Genomic DNA, 16,021 nt, shown 5'->3' with positions numbered 1-16,021 from the left:
TGTCCTTTGAGGTAGACAGTCTTTGTCCAAACCCCCTCCTCTCTCCCAGGAGGCCATTGTCATCCTAGGATGGGGAAGGGAGTCAGGCAGGGATTGCCCATGTGTGACTCTCTCCAGGAGGTGGGAGCCTCCAGTTCACTCCCCACAAAAGAGGTGGGGAGTGCCCTGTGGTCTGCCACAACCTGGGCCTTACTCTTGATTATGATAGACAGAGTGAGAGTGTTTTTTTTTAAAATGGTCCAACAGCAGCAATTCTGCTTTAATTAAAAAAGCAAGAGGGGCTGCAAATGGCCACTTCATATATATATATATATATATATATATATATATATATATATACACACATCTCTCTCTCTCTCTCTCTCTCTCTCTCTCTCTCTCACACACACACACACACACACACACACACACACACACCCCACCCCCCTGCCTAGCAGAGCAAGGATTTGTCCCAGGTTTACTCACACTGCAGACAAGCACCCTTACCCACCTACCACACCAAGCTTTGGAAGCTTTCTGTGCCCCAGTAAATACATAGTTAAAGTGGTACACTTAAAGGCAATATATCACATGGCCACTCATTTCTCAACAGCACCTCTTTGCCTCTGAGCAGATGTATTCCAAAGCACAGGAATACAGAGGGAGTCATGAGGGTTATGTTGCCCAATTCTTATTTAATATTTACTGACTGTGGTCAGCCATGAACAGAAGAGGCTAAAGGAGCCCCCACCTCTGACCACCTGCTAGGGCAGCGCTTAGGCCAGAGGTGGGCAATAATTTTTGAAAGGGGGAGGCACTTCATGAATTTCAAAAATAGTCACAGGCTGCCCAAGAAGGGGCGGAGCCAGGAGATTTTGTGTGCTCCCCCACCCACAGACCATGACTGGCCTGAGGGCGAGGGAGTGCATTAAGTCTTTGTCTCCCTCCCCCACCAGGGGCATGGGCACCTAGAGAGAACTGCCAGTTATTTTGAACAGCTGGCAGTTCCCTGTGGTGCCATGTGCCTCAGGTGGGAGAGAGGAGACTTCATGCGCTCTCCCATACCCAGGTCTCAATTGGCCTGGGGCAGGGGAATGGCAGAGTGGCCATCGGCTGGATCAAAAGGCTTGGTGGACTGTATCCAGCCCACGGAGGCTTTCTTGCCCACCCCGACTTAGGCCATTCATTTGAGAAGTAGGGGTATGTCTACACTGCATCCCTAGGGATGCAAATGGAGACAATCGAAGTAGTTAATGAAGCGGGGATTTAAATATCCCGCGCTCCATTAACATGATCTCGCCGGCGCGCTAGTTCAAATCACAGCTGATTCGAACCAGGAAGTGCGCGCCGGGACGCGTTAGTTCGGACTAAAGCCCTTAGTCCGAATTAATGTTACTCCTCAAAAAATGCTCCTCAAAAAATGCTCATTTTTTGAGGAGTAACATTAGTTCGGACTAAGGGCTTTAGTCCGAACTAACGCGTCCCGGCGCGCACTTCCTGGTTCGAATCAGCTGTGATTTGAACTAGCGCGCCGGCGAGATCATGTTAATGGAGTGCGGGATATTTAAATCCCCGCTTCATTAACTACTTCGATTGTCTCCATTTGCATCCCTAGTTCGAACTAGGGATGCAGTGTAGACATACCCTAAGAGATTAACATTCAAGTACCATCTCAGGGAACATTAGGGGACTTGAACCAGCATTTACACTGCTTAAGGGGCAAATATTGGAACACCCACGAGGCCAGCTCTTAGGCCAGTCACTTGAGAGGTGAGAGATCAACAAGCAAGCAGGGGATGTGAACCCCAACCTCCCACCAGCTGGTCACAAATGCAACCAGTAAGCTACCCAGGGCTGTTTGCTAGGGCTTTGACCCGATGAAAAGGTACTGAAAGTTGAGCAGCTTCAGCAGAAAAGAACAAGGCAGAACACAGATAAGAATGGTGCATAGCCCATTACTTGAACCTTCATCTCTTACCTCTCAAGTGAATGGCCTAATTCCGTCTCAGCAAACACAGAGAGGAATTTGAATGCTAAGCACACACCACAACTGCCAGGCTCCCCAAGGCTGCTTGCTAGCCTTATGTCTCTTCCCGTCCCTCTCTCCCAGAATACGGGATGAGTCAGGAAACACTAGGCTCATCCCAGGGAAACCACCTCTTAGAGCAGCAGCCAGGTTCTCACTTCAGAGACAGCTGTTCATGTCCCTTCTCAGGAAGATGAGGAAGGAATTGAACCCACATCACCAGGAAATCATCCAGACCACTGGACTACAAAGAGAGTCAGACTTTGTCTAATTGCTGCTTAATAACAATGACCCAGCTTCAAGATGCTACAAGGTGCAACCCACCTTAGCCTATCCCTTGCATCCCTGACTGGAACTCACACACGAGCGAATTCAGAGCCCTATTTAAATCTCTTCTCTCGCAGGCCAAATCTCTTCTCCCTCAGGCAGGGAGAGAGAAACTGAGCCAGAGTCTTCTCCACCCAGGTACTGACCTCTGCTTGTGATCCCTGGCCAGGAACCACTAAGGTGCCAAAATAATTTCTCACGAGTTACCTTTGAATGCCCCACCAAACAACTGAGGGAAGAGGGGGCAGTAAAGGCCAATCTGTACGTGGGTTTAATAAAAAAAAAAGTGAGCACTTGCATAGAGAATGGCTCCACCAAGAGTTATTGGCCAAGAAGGCCAGGGATACAGTTTCATGCTCAAGCATTTCTGAACCTCAGACTGCCAGCTGCTGGGAGCAGCCGACAGAGGCTACTTGCCCACTTGATACTTGCCCTCTTCTGTCCATTTGAAGCATCAGGCATCAGCCACTGTTGGAAGATGGGGGACTGGGCTAGCAGGATTATTGGTCTGACCCACTCTGGCCATTTGTCCCATCTTAATTTGCCCTATGGTGTATGAGGTTCCCTCTTTAGACCAGTGGGGGGCTTCTCTGGTGTGTTAGAGGAGCTGCTGAGTCAAATCCCATCTCTGCTCCCTGAAAAGTAGCAGAGGAGAAATGTGCATTTTTGATGGTTTGATTTTTGTCAGTAATAGGGATGTATTATTGAGAACTGACCTTGAGAGGACTGAAGTCCTCATTGGACCATATAGCCTGCATTAGAGATCAAGTCCCTGTGCACTGAGACCTGAAGACTGGACTTAAGGCTGGAAGAAGACGTCCAGCCATGTACATTTTGGCAGCCATGTGCTCATCCTTGATTAATTTGGCTGAACCAAATCAGTAATAACTTTGTGGAGCTTTTAAATGCCTGGAATAAAACCATACGATGTGGCCAGGGACATTCAGTGCTCTGGATCCACACTGCCAAACATATATAGTTATGAAGAAAGAGCCCTCAGGAACACTGAAAGTGTCAGAGAACTCGCAAGCAAGCCTGAGTTGTTTTAAGGCGTTCCACAAGAACCAAGTAAAATTCCCCATTTCCAGACAGGTTCAAACTTTCCTCTGTTTTGGTTTGATATTGTAGATTCATTCCAGAATGAAACGTGAGGTAAAATGTGTGTGCGTGTGTGTATACGCCTTTCCATACTGAACAAGGACTGGCTCCAGTTTTAGCATGTTTTAAATGCTCTTATGCAATGAGATCATAGGTTGCAGAATCTCTTGTAGTGCTCCTCTAGGTATACTTCTACAATATTTTACCTAATTTATATAAGTTGAAAATCTTCCCTTCAATAGATGCTGTTAAATTGGGAGACCAGTCACCAGCTCATGCTATGTCTCAGCCAGACACTGACAGACATACAATGTATGGCTCATTAACGGGTTAATACAGTATTGATAGAATAGCATGGTGGGGGTATAGCAGGCAGGGGGAGGCTGAGGATCCCCAAACAGCCTATTGTGGCCCCTCCCCCAGGCCAGTTTACTTCCCACTGGGAGTTGGGGTTGGACGTGTTGCCTGCCCAGTGCTATGGAGCTCAGAGCCCTGGGATTGTGGGGGCAGCAGCAGGCACCACCCTGAAGCTGTGGGCACTGAAGCTTCTGCACACCAGGATGGGGAGCTTGCCTCCCTGCTCCCAGCTAAGCATTGCTGGGGTTGTGGGAAGTGGTGGATGTGCTTTGGGCTCCTGCAGAGTTAAAGGGGGTTAAGAGGGAGGACACAAGGAGAGCAGTCGGGGTTAGCCTTTCCCACATGGCCAGATCACTGGCTGCCCATGAGCCTCCTCTTGCTGACTTTGAGGTGCACTATGGCATTTCTCCTCCTTTTATTTGATTGTGCAGCTGGTTGTCTCCTCCTGATTGATTTCCTCCAGGCAGCTGCCTACTCCCTGGCCACTGCTGGTGTTTTCAAGGCTTGTTTCATTCTTCCTTTGCTTTTCCCTGTGCTTGTTACGCTGTAGATGCCAGACTCTTGTGGGATGCTCATATGAGCCCTTTTGAGCTACCATGTTGTGAGCTGTCAGCTGACAGACTTCTGTAGTGCTGGCAGCAATAATAATCTTAATAGCTTGCATCAGCTACAGGGAAGGACTCTGCAGTACTGTTGAGAGGTCATTTGCTCAGCAAGCTGAAGATGAATGAGGAGAGATCATCTTTAGGGAGCCATTGTTTGGCTGGCTTATACATAAGAAAGCAACTGGGGCTGTTTTGGTCTCTTTAATGTACCAACGGGAGATATTGGATCAAAGTAGCAGTAGGAAAGATATGAACAATAGTGCCTCTAACAATGCTTTAAGGGAGACAGAGTCTACAATAAGCCTTTGCCTGGTTTTTATTGCTCATTTATCCATGTTTATACGTTCCTGTTTTTTTTTCCTGAACAATACAACAACAAATTCAGGTAGAAGTAAAAATAAAAATGAAGCGACACATACAAAAGTGGAGAACCTGGGTTTAAGGATTTCAGGGATGACATCTGGATGTGCTTTTTGCACCTTTTGTTGGGTTTTTCTGGTTGCTCTGCAAATTCCAGAAGAATATATGCAAAGTTACCTCAAAGCAAAGGTCAATGTGTGTTCTGTTGGCAAATACTAGAACAAACTGGCTCCCTTCCTTTTTTATACTGCAATTACCACCCAACTCATTATTCAAATCCTTCATTTAAAAACATTACTACCATAATGCTTCTTATTAATAAACAATCACAGAAATTAATCCTGTTTTTAAATCAAATAATCTCTTTCTTAGCTTGAACCATCATGTGGCCAATTAGCGTAATACATTTTCAAATTGTATTTATCTCATTTGAATCTTAATTCTGATTTCACTTATACTGGAGTAAATCAGAGGGGCTCAATTTAAGTCAAAGAATTATACCATGACTGTAATGTGAAGAATCATGCCTTCTGAATAGAACTGAATCTTTGTTTTTCAGGTTGAGTATAACTCCTATCTAATAGTCTAGGTGCTTTTTACCAATAAAATGTTAAGTTTACTTCACCCCACAGCAATTTCTGCATGGTGTCCAGTAAATTCAGGAATCGCTTTGGCAAGCAATGAAATGCAGCTCACTCTGGAGTGGAATGCAGCAGTTATTTCATGGCATGCAGCTGCATTAAACAACAATTCAGAATGGAAAGTGAAGAAAAATATCCTATGAAATGAAATGTCAGGCAGACTTCACGGAGACAGAATGTCATTGCCCAAAAGTGCATTTTGACCCAGATACTGTCCTGAAAGCAAGAACTTATTCTTGCAAAACAATGGGCCTCTTTAAAACAATGGCCACAATGTTCAGGGTCACAATTCCACATTAACCAAAGCTTCTGTAAAAGTACATTGCATCCTATTGCAATATTAGTCAGTTCAGGACTATGGACTTAAATACCAAGTACTGTAGTGCCAGAGCTGCAGTTACACTCGGAAAATCATGTACCAGTTAGACAGCACCAAGCAGCTACTGCATCACCTGCACTTTCCTTTTAGGAATCTCAACAAGGCCCAACCCTTGTTCACAAGACATGACAACACAACTGAAGCATGACACTACCCTTAGATCAACTGCGTAAGGCACCAGTTCTCCACTTTTCCAGAACAGCCAGATTCTGATCTCAACAATACTGCTCTAAAGCCAGAGAAAGCCCATTAAATTCGCTGAGGTAGTCTAGACTGAGAGAAGAATTTGGTCCTAAGTGTGCCCGGTAGATGAAACAACTTGGTGTATACTGAAAAGCCATCATATAATTTAGCAGATTTAGTATTGTCAGCCATCCCAGAGTCTGTTCACAGTATGGATTACATGCTGCAACCTGTGCACAACTCCCAGCACTAGAGGTTATTGCCATGTGCTGCTCCCCATCTAAGGGTTTTCATATTCATGTTTCTCTCTGCACCTTTTTAAAAACAGTGCATTTTCTGGAACCACTGCAGTGTTTGGACTGATCAGCCTATCAGAAAATTTCAGGGGTTCACTAAAATTCCAGAGTCCTGCACTGGAGGCAGTGGAGATCTGCACATCCAAGTTGAGTGGTGAACAGAATTCCTCTAGCACATAGGAAGAGTGCGTCTATTCCTGCACCCTGGAAGAGGAGCAACGTATTTGCCCCAGTGTGCACTGGTTCTGCTCTCTCCCCATTTCTTTTGGGGCACCAAGTCTACAGACTCATAGTGAGAAAGCCACCCTTTGTGCTTACCTAGGAGCAGGGATGCAATTATGGCTTGTCCTCATGTTGGTCATACAAGGGGAGGTGAGCATGCTGCTTGCACCCTGCCCACGTAGCCACATTTTAGCTCTGGGTGACGGGAGGGATCACTTGATGATTACCTGTTCTATTCACTCCCTCTGGGGCATCTGGCATCGGCCACTGTGTGAAGACAGGAAACTGGGCTGGATGGACCTTTGGTCTGACCCAGTATGGCTGTTCTTATGTTCTAGAAAGGTCAGTTATCACACGTGATCTGTAGACAGTATCCAAACTATGACAACTTTGAGGCTTCTGCTACAACCAAGAGCAGGCCTGGGCAAAAAACCGTCGGCAGGCTGAATGTGGCCCATCAAGCCACCAGATCTGGCCTGTGGACTCCATGCCTGCCCCTCCATCCAGCACACTGCTGAGTAATGAAGCTATTGTGGGGCTGTTTGAAGAGCTGTGAACCTGGGAGAGGAAGGAAAGAGTTCATGGTCTGCACCTGCCCCTCAGCACAATCTCATTGTCAACAGGCAGCTTGGGAAGCACCCGCCTGTCCCAGCACAATCCCATTGTCAACAGGAAGCTTGGGAAGCACTTGCCTCCCCTCCCCTCAGGCTCACAGTTGTTCAAAAACCACATGGCCCCTGCAGCCAGTGTGGGAGTGGGGCAGGCAAGAGGTCTGCTTGAGAAGGCTGCTAGCTGGGAGTCAAGCAGGTAAGTCTCCTAGCCAGAGCCTGCCTCTGGCACCCCAATCCTTTCCCTTCTTACCCCACATAACCCAAACCTTCTGCCTCCCTTCCTGCACCATATCTTCTCTCACATCCTGTACCTCACCCCCTGCCCCATGTCAAAACCCAAACCCTCAGCCTTGCCCCATCTCCTGCATCCATATCCCCTCCCAGATCCTGCACCCCAACCTCCTGCCCTAGTCACAATCCAAATCCCTGCATCACAGTTCCCTGCCCCAAGTCATAATCCCCTCCTGCCCTAAATCACAGCCCAAACCCCTCCATCCCCCACCTGCACCCATGTCCCCTAACCCAGGTCACAACTGCCTCCTTCACCCAAACTTCCTCCCAGACCCCAGACCCTCTCCTGCACCCCAAACCCTTAATGCAAGCTCCCTTCTGCACCCAACATCCATCCCAGACTCTGCACCTTCTCCATTAATGTGGAAGAGTGTGGCCGTTGACCATTTTCCAAATTCTTGGAGTGGCCCCTCTCAAAAAATTATTGCCCACCCCTGACCAAGAGCCTACCCCAGTCATCCAGAACAAAGGATCATGCTGTCAGCTATTGTTTTTTAATTAAACTAGTGTTTGTCTTGTAAAAAACAAAGCAACCATTTCCGTGTAACAACTAACCAGTTGAATTGTTCAGTTGCACATTCATTTTCCTTAGTATTATCTTATCCATCCTTGCTTTTATTCTGCAATTCATTAAGGCTCTGGAAATCTATGCACTTTCTATTTAGCTTTACAAATCCCTTTCACTTCCACAAACCTTGAACATCAAAACAAAGCAAAATGATGCAGGAGTTTTATACCTATCTCTCTATCTCCACTAAAGCAAGTGGCAGGTTAAATATTGCTAGCCTAAACTTGTTCTTTTATTGATTTATAATTTACCTACAAGTTGTATTCATAGGTCTGGTATTACTTATTGATAGGCATCAGCAGAAGAAAGACTCACATGGGACAGAGGAAGCATTTGTCATCTTCAGTAAATGACTGCCTATCAATACAAGTGAGATGCTTATTGTGTGGTCCTGAATCTAATCTCAGGCTGGTGTAAATCATAAGTAACTCTATTAAGGTTCAGGGAATTTTACCGTTGGAAAAAAACTAAATGAAAGGAGATTAAGTCCTTAAGATTTTATGGTTAGATTCATAAACCTTTAATTGTCAATACTTAGGAACTGTCTACAGAAGGGGGATTAAACCACAGCTTTTCTAGTTAATCTCTTTTCAAAACACTTGTGTAAACACAGGGCACTGACTGCATTTATCAAAAACTCTGGAGTCCTCTTTCAAAGTGAACTAACTTTTCTGTGAAGTATGTTAGTTCAGTCTATTGTGGTCACACCTTGGCTAAAACTAGTCTAGCAGTCTTTCAATGACTATGCCATAATGCTTTGCGGAAGCTAATTATTGACTTGTCTTTTTACCTGTGTGCCCTCCACTGCTCAAGGCTCAAGATGATCAGATGCCCCCCCCCCCACTTAAAAAGTGGCACATAGCCAGATTCTGTCCACTAACTCCTGCTTTCCAGTTTATCACGGAAGCTCTGATACTACTTTGGAAGCCTTACAACATGCCTTGAGTAGCTGCGTAGAGCTGGGTTGAGACCTTTGATCTCAACACATCTGGGGGAAGCATCAGTGCAAGAGGTTCTTGAGGCTAGCCGGTGGAATAAAGACCATCTTTGTGGACATTGATACAGAGGTAGGAGCAGGGAGTGGCACAACTGGTATGCCAAATGATGCTGGAAAAAGAGCAAAGATGTCAGAAGCCCCTACATCAAAATGAAGGAAAGAAGGAAAAAAAATCCAGCAGGGACATGTAACTTGATCATTTATTGAGAAACTTGACAGGACTTTACCTAACTGCATGACAACCTGCAGTGGGGTGGATACCCCAGTCTGGGAACAGAAGGATGAAAATCAGGCTGGAGGGAGCCTGTGCAAATCCAGCAAATCAGGATACAGCTAGAGACAGCCAATCAGGACTAGGCTGGACCCTATAAAAGGCTTCAGGGAGGAGGAGCTCAGCTCACTGTCACTCTGACCAACAAGAGAGAAGGAGCTGGGTCCTGAGTGCGGGAGGGAACCAACAGCACCTTTCATAGAGCAGTGCTAGACAGGCTCCGGGGAGCAGGTGAGAGAGAGTTCCAGCCTGACCATGGCCAGACAGTGTTCCTGATAAAAGAGGCAGAGAAGGTGCAAGAGCTATAGGGAGTGGCCCAAAGAATGAAGCTTCAGAGGGGTAGCTGAATTAGTCTGTAATAGGAAAAACAACAAATGGTCTAGCAGCACCTTAAAGACTAACAAAATATGTAGATGGTATTATGAGCTTGGGTTGTGCCCACAAAAGCTCATGATACCATCTACATGTTTTGTTAGTCTTTAAGGTACTACTAGACTATTTGCTGTTTATGTTTTTCCAAAGAATGAAGGCAGTAGAGGGGAGTGGAGGAGGACAGTGCGAGACTGCTCCCTGGGTCAAGACCCAGAGTAACAGGAAGACCATTTTTCACTCCCTTTCACTGCACCATGCCATCGCTAGATAAACCCAACTCAGGCAGTTTACGGAGCTTGCTGTCTGCTTTCTCCACTCCCATGCTCTGAGGGTAACCAGTAAGATTCTCTGGGGGATGACCATGATGATACCAGTGACAAGGTCTCCCTGGAAAGACAGGTGCTGTTAGGGCCTTTGCTGCTGGCCAGTAGAAAGCAAGCCCAATTCCAGCCCTGCAGTAAACAATCCTAATTTCCAAGCAGCAACCCACAGTGGGGCTGAGGGAACCTGATCAGGTAAGCTTCACAATTATTTTTATAAATAATTGACTATTTCATTGTTATTGTCATTATAATGGTGGTAATGGTATTCTGTTACCGGTGATCCATAGCCACAGCAATTGTAGGAGGAGAAGAGCTAGAAGCCTTCTGAATCAGAGGTCCATACCTCCTCTCTCTGTTTCTCTTGCTATCTGTTCACTACCATATGCTTTTCCAAAATGGCTACCTACAGGGGTTTATTCTATAGCTTACCCGCAGGTTCATGCCGCTAACCTCCCTCTAGACCACATAATCACTTCTAGGGCATGGCAATACTATATAGTCAGGCCAAGAACATAATTCCCAACTCCCCCCTCTCCTGCAGCCTCCCAAACACAATGGCAAAGCCACACAACATATACTGTATTGGCAAAAATCCCACTGCACACACCACAGACCATCTCTGAGATTCTCCCAAGTCTGAGAAGAATCTCAGAGATGTAATACCAGAAATGCACGTAAAATGTGCTCCCAGCCTCCGTAGCATATGAACCGTAACTGCCTGTCCTTTCAAAATTTTAAATACCCCCAGAGTTATGGTACCTGCACCACTCAAACCGTTGAGAACAGGGACTTTATCCAAGGCTAAGCAGCTGGCAAACTGAGTGCGGGGGAGGGGGGCACTTTTCAGGGGGATCATTGCAGAGCAAAAGAGAACATGGCAGTTGCCAGGGAAAATACTATTGTGGCTGAAGGTAGAGCAACTCCTAGAGACAATACAAAGCCAAAATGCTCTGTTGCAGCGCATATTGCTATGAAGGCAGCAGGCAATGTGGGACCGTAAATCAGTACTCAGCCCTCAGACAATACAACTACTGGCAATATCAACTCCTTCCCCAAGTCCTCTCAGGCACCATTCCCCTTCCAGATGCTAGGGCATTGAATGGTGGCACATGGGATCCCTGCTCATTTGAGCTTGCTATTGCCCCTACTAACTTTGGGCCTTTGCACTCCAGGCCAGAAGACACACGAATCAGAAGAGGCAAGCCCAAGATACATATTCGCTTTTAGCTTTAAACGCCACTTCCCTTTGCATTGTGCCCAGCACTGCACTGTTGCACATGGCTGCTGTTTCACTGCTGGTGTAATGACAGGGTTCCATGTAGCTAGAGAATAGAGTGGTTTGTAACATGTCATTTCATAATTAAAAGCTGCTTTTTCATTTTCATTTCAATTGAAGGGTCATTTTATGAAATCCTGTCGATTGTTTAATAAAACCCTTTAAAACTCAATTCATAAAAGAGTCAGAACAGTTCATTTTTACACAGAAAATAATGAAGTTAGCATTCATGCATACGTTTTTTACAGCGATAGACAACACCACATGGTACAATAGAGAATGTCGCAATGTTGCACTTCCACCACCCAGGAACACTGAACTGCACAAATATTTTTCACTTGCACTTCTCCATGTTAACAGAAGAAAGAACAGCAGTGCCATTTTAGACTTGAGACTCACAATAAGAGCAACGGGCATCCCTAGCAATCTTGCCCCAATGGATCACTTCTTGTTTTGAATACTTTGATGGATCCTCAGACTCCTAAGCAAGTCTCTACCCTACAATCTCCCACTTTTAACTAAGACTTTCTCCTTTATGCTCATAAACTTTAAGACCAGAAGGAAGCACCGTGATCATTTAATCTGACCACACATTGCAAGCCACAGAATCCCACCTCCCCTGTAATAGGCCCATAACCTCTGGCTGAGTTACTGAAATCTTCAAATCATGATCAAAAGACTCCAATTTACAGAGACTCAACCATTTAATCTGGGTGAAGATAGCAAGTGACCCTTGCTCCACACTGCACAAGAAGGCAAGCCCCTCTGCTTCCCCACCAGTGAGTCTTTGACAATCTGATCTGAGGGAGAATTTTTCTCAGACCCAAAATATGGAAATCATTTAAATCCTGAACACACAGGTGAGATCCACCAGCCAGACACCTTGGAAAGTATTGTCTGTCCTATCATAGAGCCATCTAGTGCTCCATCTCTGGCCATTGGAGATATTTTCTAATAGGAGTCAAGGATAGGCCACGTGCCATTGTAGACACATATAAGTTCTCGCACAACTATCACACAATATGATCATTGCCATGTTTCTTTCTATTTTTTCCAAACTAGACTACAAATGGCCAACTATCTATTCCACTGTAATTCTGCAACTGCTGAGCTGGAATTCATTCAGCTTGAGTGCTGAAACATGGCAGGGTCTGTATATTTGAGGTTGCCAGCACTGCAGCGTGGAGCACTGTTGAATCTGTGTTGGCTGACGGCAATTCAAAAATGGCCTTAGTCCATCCTCAAAAGGAAGTATTGAATGGAGGCAGAAACATCATAAATTTGATCCAACTTGGCTTCCACCATGCATCCCATAATGCAGAGAGAGAAAAGTCACACAATGCACACTGCTCAGCAACAAATCAAAGGAGAGATATGGGATACTCTCCAAGAAATTTACACCCTCAGTTCACAGCAAACCACTACCATGTGTATACAATGATGCACACAGGTCATACTATTTTTGCTGCATAATGCAAGTAAATGACATGCAGTAAAAAACTGTAGACACCACCCTTCTCCCATTGGGCACAGATAACCATGAAAGGCAAAAACTATGGATCTCATCTCATGTTCTTTCTGCATCTTGGGAATTTGAGTTGCCTCAGCAAAGTAAATTAATACTCACTGACATATCTTGTAGAAAGACATTATATATATTTCACAGGCAGGTAAACTGAGACATGGAGTAGTTGAGTCAGTTGCCCACAGTGACATAAATCACGGAAGTAGTCAAGAATAAAACCCAGACTCTGACTATAGTGCCAGGCACTAGCCACATTAATCCAGTTAAGCTACTTCAGTGTGATAGAGAGGCTATGACATATAGAGCTAATTGGGAATTCTTTGACAAAATGATTTTCATCAGAAATGACACTTTGGACAAAACTGAAACTTTTTACAGTAACATACCAGTTTTGACAAAATAGAGTTCTAGGTCTAGGAAGGAAAAATGAGAGACACACCAAGAGAGCACCTTCGCTTCTCCAGAATAGGCGCAAAGGACTCACCTGAACAAAGGAGACCCAAAGTTCAAATACTTGTTCCAATGTATGGTTAATTATTGCTATAAAGTGGAACAGCTTCATCGGGAGAGACTTGAAAAGAGGACACCCCTCCTTCAGCTCACAGTACCACATGGTCTGGTGCTTAGGGGTTTGCTCTCCCACATGAGTGAATGGTAGAGCAGAGATTTGAACTTGGCTGAGCTCTAGGCACTAGAGTACCGTTATTCTTGTCTATTCCTCTGTGTGTGCACACACGTGTGTGTACTGTACGTGTGTGCATGTGTACATGTACTACTTCTAAGGCCTGTTTCATCCTGAAGCAGAATTTTGGAAATCTTGAAAAGTTTGTGGCTGAGAAAACTGCATCCCACCCCACTCTAATGACATGGTAATGACTGCAAAAATCCAAACTCAAAATAGAATGGTTTAAACAAATCCCAGCACCTGCAAAACTGGTGAGATAGCACTAGTTGGAGAGCAAGCAAAACAGTTTTCATTCCTGGCTGCCTCCATTTTTCTAGGAAAAGGCTCTTTTGTGCAGAAATAACAGGCAGAAACTGGTAGTTTAGGACATTGTAGCCTTCAGAAGTTGAGAGTTGGATGAAATAGAGAGGAGAAAAATGGGAAAGAAAAGAGGAGGAGAGTGAGAGTAAATGGGCAACTCACTGAAATGCACCTGAACTATGATAATAATGGGCCAATTTATGCTTCAGTCACCTACCTCATACAGAAATCCTAAAGGAGGTCATTTTACACTCTGAAAAGGATCTAATTCAGAAGCATTTTTTGTAAGTATGTCTCAGTGTTGACAGTAAATTTGCCTGATTTCTGCTTTACCTCACAGTAAAGTGTCACATTGCCTAGACTCATTCAAATTTTAGCAATGTGTAATACTAAAGAACAAGTACTTGTTTTTGTGAAGAAAAAATTATATTTATTTATACGATGAGTCATTTAAAACAACAATATACTTACATGGTCTAACTATTTCTAGACACATCTCGATATAGAATTAACAATATTAAGTAAGCATTTTATATTGTAGGGGTGGGTAACCTTTTTCGGGTCAGGGACCACTGACCCACAGAAACATCAGTCAGGGCGTCATACACAAGCGAGAAGCAAAGAAAAAAACAAAAGAAACCCAACCACTTACTGATTGAGGAGACAGACACTCCCCACATTCCCCTCACACACCAGAGTTTAGTGGGGGGCCCAGCTTCGTAGATTTTGTGTGCTCCAGGCCCATGGGGAAATGGCAGAGTAGCTGGAGTGTGGGCTCCCTAATTCTGGGGGAAGCCCTGAGCCTGGGACGGACAGATCCAGATAAGCTGAGAGCCACATCTGGCCCCCAGGCCTCCTGTTCCCCACCCCTGCTATACTGTTATAGAATCATAGAATCCTAGGGCTGGAAGAGACCTCAGGAGGGCATCCAGTCCAGCCCCCTGCCCAAAGCAGGACCAATCCCAACTAAATCAACTCAGCCAGGGCTTTGGAAAGCCAGGACTTAAAAACCTCTAGGGATGGAGATTCCACCACCTCCTTAGGTAACCCATTCCAGTGCTTCACCACCCGCTTGGTGAGATAGTTTTTCGTAATATCTAACCTAGACCTTGCCCATAACATTCTTTACTTTTCCCCAAAAGTTATTTAAACACAATCTTAATATTATGTAAGTATTTGGGTCTAAAAACTATTTATGTTCACTTATTTTGCTTTGGAGAGGGGAATGGGGTGGCAGGGGAAACAAGTGGAATGTTCTCCTGGAGTGGGGAAGAAAAGCATCTCAGGAGAATAGAAAGGAAACTAGCAGAGGGAAGTATGTATTTCAGTTATTTTCCTGGGTGCCGATTGCTGAAATTTCAAGCTTGCATATAACTTTCTCATACAGATAGCTTTGTTATTGGTTCCTTTCTTCTCTGAAAGTCTTTTTAAACTCATATTGTACATTCTTGAGTATATCAACTATGGTTATTTGTTTAATGTTTGTTTGGTCCTAAAGATTTCCTTCTAGTTATCATAGTGATATTTGCTCCAATATCTGAAAGCTACCTTATTCAGCCCAGGTTTGAAAGCACTTTTTAATTTTTAATATTATTGAGATTTGTTTTTTTGTTTTGGTCAAGTGTTTGTTGTATACACTTTTACATATTTGCTAGTAAAGGGCAGGGGACTAGACTTGATGGCCTCACAAGTTCCCTTTCTGTTCTAGTATTCTATGAAATGCATCTAATATATTCAGCTAGTATTTTGTTAATTCCTTTGTTTTGTATTATTCCAATTTTGTCCTTCAGGTTTTTCTGGATCTTCAGACAAGAGAGAGAGCTGCCTGGATCCTTTCTGTTAACATTGCTTCTAATATTCCTTTTGAATTTATAATCTCTTGCAACAACTCTGCGTTATTAGTCACAGAATATTGCTTCAACAAAAGGTACATTTGTTCCTCAAAGGGTTTATCTACATAAACAACTGGATCAAGACAAGCTTGGTTGTGAATCTACCCCACACTAGCCTGCCTCAGAGTAACTGTTCCGAGGACCCTGCTGATCACATTTAACAGTTTGCTAATGTGCTTTGATTAGTCCCATTTTGAAAAGGACTACATCAGTGTGCCCTAATGAACTGTTAATGCATGTCAGCAGGGTCCAAGTGGACAGTTAATCCACAGCAGGGTTAGTGCTGGAGAGATGCACATCCCAGCTTGCCTCCAATTAAATGTCCATGTGCATAGTCTACCTGTCTTTTTTGCCCCCTATAATTGTATTTGATAATGTGTCTCCTTATTACTGCTTAAAGGCTTCCCATCTAATTTCATGGGATATATCCATGAGGG

At 44.5% G+C, this 16,021-nt stretch overlaps 1 protein-coding gene across 4 annotated transcripts in view; it reads right to left on the bottom strand.

Annotated features, from left to right (window-relative positions):
- Positions 1-16,021, bottom strand: part of NELL1 (neural EGFL like 1) — a 464,201-nt gene that overhangs the window by 56,185 nt on the left and 391,995 nt on the right. The window lies entirely within an intron of this gene.

The sequence above is a fragment of the Pelodiscus sinensis genome, chromosome 5 (assembly GCF_052426305.1).
Source record: "Pelodiscus sinensis isolate ZL-2025 chromosome 5, ASM5242630v1, whole genome shotgun sequence".
NCBI lineage: Eukaryota > Metazoa > Chordata > Testudines > Trionychidae > Pelodiscus > Pelodiscus sinensis.
The sequence above is the reverse complement of the archived record's forward strand: the minus strand, read 5'-3'. Positions and strand labels throughout refer to the sequence as shown.